The following is a 6,000-nucleotide window of genomic DNA, read 5'->3' on the forward strand; positions in this document are numbered from 1 at the left end:
TCTTAACTTGGAGTGATCTATAGCACACGCCAGGTCAGTTGCAAAAGCTCTTAGACCTGTCATGCTGGGGTTTTAATCTCTACTGTAAATCCTATTGTTGTTGAGATGGAAAGATAGTACAGTTGGAGATTGCTAAGATGACGAACTTGCTAGGTTTCTGAATTGTTACAAAAGCATTAGCTTATTAATAAGCCAATTATTTTCTTGACTTGGCATGAAATTTTGTTTGTCATTCTTGGCACAGAAAGTAATAATATTTGCTCCGAAAGAGGTTGTAAAACAGCCCAGGAAATCTACCGACATGGGTCTCAAGCATTTTAGGTGTTCATACGCAAGAGGATTCTAAGTCCTCCAAATATTTAATTTGCCTGTCATTTTATTAATCAGCTACTTTCTGCCCTTTTTTTTTTTTTTTTTTTTACTAGGGGCTTTACGTCACACCGACACAGATAGGTCTTATGGCGACGATGGGATAGGAATGGCCTAGGAGTTGGAAGGAAGCGGCCGTGGCCTTAATTAAGGTACAGCCCCAGCATTTGCCTGGTGTGAAAATGGGAAACCACGGAAAACCATCTTCAGGGCTGCTGACAGTGGGATTCGAACCCCCTATCTCCCGGATGCAAGCTCACAGCCGCGCGCCTCTATGCGCACGGCCAACTCGCCCACTCTCTGCCTAATTTACCTTCTACCATCATTGCATGTGAGATGAAGTCTTATTGCTATGATTGATTTGCTATGCATTTCTCTAACTTCGTAAGTATTCCAAACTTGATTCCCTCTCGGGCCAGAGCAGGTTTACTATGGTAACAAAAATAAGGTAATGGTGATCATTGAAGTGACTTGGCTTAACCTAATGGAAAACAGGTTTGCTTCTTCTTCTTCTTGTTTCGTATAGGCCAGCTAAGGACCACGACATTCAACTATTGCATTTTGGAATGGGCTTTGATGTTTGCCCAGTAGTTGCGCATCCTCAGGCTGTGTTGCTCCTTCCTCTCCTTTGTCCAAAGGGCGCCAGTCTTCTTTGTTGATAATCTGTCCTGGAACTTCTTATGTTTAAGCATCTTCCTGAGTGCTGTACGATCCTTTAAGATTCCTTCTGTTATTCCCAGTTCCTGTAGATCTTTATTCACTTCCATCAACCATGGTGACTTGGTCTTCCTATTTTGCCAGTAGCTGAGAATCCGGTTGGTCAACCTGGTAGGATGCATCCTGTAGACGTGCCCATAGAATGCTAGGCGTCTCTTCCTTGCTACATTCGTTATTCTTTCACAGTACTTGTAGAGCTCTTGGTTAGGCCGTCTTTTATAACTGTCCCCTTCCTTGACTGGCCCCAGTATCTTCCTCATTATCTTTCTTTCCTGGATTTCAAGTTTTTCCATGAGTCCCTTCCTGTTGAATGTTAGACATTCTGAAGCATATAAGGCTTCAGGGCGGATGACTGTCTGGTAGTGCTTCATCTTAGTATTACGAGAGAGACACTTTTTATTATACGTATTCTTGGTCAATTGGTAGGCCATTTCAAGCCTGTTAACTCGAGTTGACAAAGCTGTTCCTTCAGAGAGATTGGATTCCAACCATTCTCCCAAGTACTTAAACCTATTGGTTTCCCTGATCTCTCCCTGTTCCAGATGCAACGTACAAGGAGATTCACCGATGTTCGTGATGAATTGTGTTTTTTCGAGAGACACATGTAGCCCAACCTTTGCTGCTTGTTGTCTGAGAACATTTAGTTGTTTCACTGAAGTTTCTATTGAATTAGATATCAGGGCCAGATCATCGGCATACGCCAGACAGTCAACATTGAGCTCATTGCGCTTATGTCCCAAATAAATGCCACTTGGAATCTCCATTCTAGCTAACTCCTTTCGCCACTCTCTTATTACTTTCTCCAAGGCACAGTTAAAGAGGAGAGGGGACAGACCATCTCCCTGTCTCACTCCTGATTTAATTTCAAAACTTTCTGATATGACTCCTCTGAACTTTACTCGTGACCTGGTGTTGCTTAAAGTCTGTTTGATTAGGTTATGGGTCTTCTCATCAAGTCCTAGTTACTGCAAAATCTTCATAAGAGTAGGTCTGTCTACCGAGTCATACGCCTTTGTAAAGTCGACGAAAATGACAACGTATTTCTTACCGGCCATTTTTGCTTGATGTAATACTGATTGCAGATTGAGGATCTGTTCTGTACAAGAGCGTCCTTTTCTAAATCCTGCCTGGTACTCTCCTAATTGTGGGTCTAGTTGAGGTTCGGCTCTATTTAATAAGGCTTTAGAGAAAATTTTGTATGTGACTGGTACCAATGAGATTCCTCGATAATTATTGATGTCAGTCAAGTCTCCTTTCTTGTGCAAGGGATGAATCAGTGCAGTGGTCCAGTCACTAGGTAATGTTTCGGTCTCCCAGATGTTTTGTAGAATTTCTGTCAGCTTGCTTACAGTCTTGTCTCCAGCCTGCTTCCATAGTTCGGCTACTATCGAATCTTCTCCGGATGCTTTGTTGTTTTTCAGAGACTGGATGATTTGTATTACTTCTTCTTTGGATGGTGGTTGCGAGTTTGGTTGCTTGATGTTGTCTTGGTAAACAAAAAAGGTATCAGGTGATTCACAATTAAGGAGATCCTCGAAGTACTTGGCGAGAAGGTGGCAATTGTCAGTGTCATTATAGGCTATCTTCCCATCTGGTCCACGGAAATGGAGACTGGGTGGACTGTAGTGACTAACGTTCCGTTTAAAGCCTCTGTAAAAGTTTCTGGTATTGTTCTTCTTGAAGTCATCATCCAACTGTGTCAATTGGTCTTTTGTGAATTGCCGTTTCACTTGTCTGATGATATTGGCAGTTATCTTCCGTTGCTCTATGAACTTCTGTCTGTTTTCTTGTGTCTTCTGTGAGTTCCACTTTAACCAGGCCATCTGCCTCTGCATTACCGCTTCTTCACATCTAGCTGTCCACCAGGCATGCTTCTTCTGTTTTAGTAATGGCGCAGTCTCTGTTGCTACTTTTACTAGATTTTTCCTCAATTCATCCCAATCTCTGCATTCTATTCTTTCCAATTTCTCTGTAAACTGTTTGCAAGTTGCAAGTTTTTCTAAATCAAACTTAGTAAGTTTAACTGACTTGGTTCTTTTAGTGTTCCTAGGTAGAAATTTCAGCTTTATTTTGGAGAGGTAGTGGTCGGAGTCCAAATTCGCTCCTCTTAACACTCTTACATTCTGGATCTCTCTATGGGCTTTCCTTGCAATGGCAACATGATCTATCTGAAATTCCCCTAAGAGGTTGTTGGGTGACGTCCAGGTCTTCTGTTTCCTTGGTAGTTTCTTAAAGGCCGTTGACTTCATTACCAGGTTGAAAGCTTTGCAGAGTCCCACTAGACGCTCCCCATTTCTATTTGTTCGTAAGTGAGCTGGGTATTCTCCCACAATGTCTCTAAATTTGCGCTCTTTCCCTAACTGTGCGTTGAAGTCCCCGAGTAGAATGATTGTATGACGCTCTGGGACTTTGCTAATGATGTCCTCTAGTTCTTCCCAAAATTTGTCGGTACTTTCAGGGTTACGTTTATTGTCCTCATTGATAGGTGCGTGAACATTTACTGCAGTGTATATCTTGTTTGTGCACCGGAAGGTTAGAAGGGACACTCGACTATTGGGCGAGTCGAAGTCAATTACCGAGTCCAGTATCTTATGGCTTACAATGAACCCAGTCCCCAGGTGTGGCACATTCTTCATTCTCCTGCGCCCTACCTTTCCCTTAAAAATACGGTACCCCTGCGAATCAAAGGCATTCTCATCTGTATACCTGGTTTCCTGTATTGCTGTGAGTAGTATCTTGTGGTGAGTCAAAGTATCAGTTAAATGCTTCAGTTTGCCTAGCTTAAGTAGTGAGTTGATGTTCAATGTGGCGAAATAGTTATGTTCCTTATATCGGATCTTATTGCTAGTAGTTCCAGGACGCTCCGACTCGTCCTCAAAGCATGTTGGTGTGGGCTCCCCAGAATCCGAAGGCCTACTAACACCGCCAAAGGCGGAGGTGGATTTGATACCACCTGGGGTAGTTACTTCCGTGAGTTTGTCCTCCATGCTTTAGTTGAAAATTTTCTTAGGAGACCAGAGGTTAAACCCCCTGATCGAGATACTACCGAGGTTGTGAGCTCCGGTAGGTTTATTTAGGGTTTTCTCCCTTAGACTGGTTGCCTTCCCAGGCTTATAACGGAGACCAATCTTCCCCACATATGGTGTTTATTATTATATTATCACAGACCACCAAGATGGCTCCCAGCAGTAGGCTAAGATCTGTAAACAGGTTTGCTATAATATATGGTATATATTTTTTGCTAGTGGTTTAATGTCACACTAACACATCAAAGGTTTTCAGCAATGCAGGGAAGGGAAAGGGATAGGGCTAGGAATGGGAAGGTAGAGGCCATGACTTTAATTGAGGTACAGCCCCAGTATTTGCCTGGAGTGAAAATGGGAAACCACGGAAATCAACTTCAGGACTACCGATGGTGGGATTGAAACCCACCATCTCCCAAATACAAGTTCACAGCTATGTGCCCCTAACCATGTGGCCAACTCGCTCGGTCTATAGTACAAACGGAAGGTAAAGGAAATGTTAATTTTAAAGATGACAACCACTCGGTCTATAGTACAAACGGAAGGTAAAGGAAATGTTAATGTTAAAGATGACAACCAATTTGGCTGGCATTTCAGCAAGGTAAGTTTTAACCCGGGCTATTTTATGGTATTGTAACTACTACAGTGTTATATTAAGTTATACAGGGTTATTCAGCTAAGATGTTCATCTCAAATTTTAGTTAGTTACCATGTGCTGATTTTGAATCTGAAGTCTGTATTGCTCTACCACCTAACAGTTTTTCATGAGGATCTGTTGAAATTTTCTCCGAATACTAAGTACCGTTGTATATTCACACTTGATTTTCACCATATTTTAGATAGTTTATTGCCTTAAGAACAGTTTCCATACTGTCAAAAGGTTTCTTGCATTAGCAATGCTACAATCACTCCATCTGGCTAAATCAAATCATACTTCATCCAAAACAAGCAACCAAACAACCAAAATGGCCCCAAACTGTCTGAAATAGGTTGCCAGTAGTAATCAGTACCAGTAGCAAGAGGATTTTAAGATGCAGCACCTTTCAAAAAATATAGCTATTTTCATACAGATAGGTCATTGGGAACATGAAATGAAGCAAAATAAACACAATTTGTTGCACTTTTTTGTGAGATACTATATTTTGCCATCTTTTCCCTTCTATTTCATGCTTCAGCACCTTCAGTATTTGAAAAGCAGCGGTCATTGCAAGAGTTCAGTGCGGATCTTGAGATGGCATTAAGCCAGTTAGGAATTCCAGCCTGCAAGGTAAACAATCCTGCATTCATATCATTCCTTGAAAAGATACACGCTACTGATGAGCTACAAAGATTTATTTTGAATGCGTTGATATTTGCATTATCTGGTGGATGGGTGGAACCTATTCTTTTTTTTTTTTTTATGTACCAACTCGAGAAGACAAATGCCTGCACAATAATGCAATCACTCATTGACTCATGTGAACATGTGGCCAGAGGACATACAATACAAAATCGTCAGGCTTGTGGTGACTGACCAAGCACGCTGCATGCTTTCGAACAACTGAAAGGCATTAGCATTACCCCAACTTCAGCCATGTGACATGTATTGTGCCTGGATTATACCGGGGTTGTGGAAATATCAGTTGCGAACGTTTCCACATCTGGATTGTTCTCAAATTTAATTTGAATTTGTCTTTAGCAAATCCATCAGTGGTTAAGGAAACAAAATGGAGAAAGGGAGTTGCAAGTAATCAAAATTTCGGATAATAATTGAATGTCATTTTTAGAGGTTAAGTATCTTCTTTTTAAGGTTTAGATGAAACTACAAATATAGTACATTGTTAACAAAGTATTTTAATACTGGAAACCTGAACCACTCAGCTGTATTTACAAAACAAAACTATGTTCGATA

This window comes from Anabrus simplex, chromosome 7, assembly GCF_040414725.1.
Source record: "Anabrus simplex isolate iqAnaSimp1 chromosome 7, ASM4041472v1, whole genome shotgun sequence".
NCBI lineage: Eukaryota > Metazoa > Arthropoda > Insecta > Orthoptera > Tettigoniidae > Anabrus > Anabrus simplex.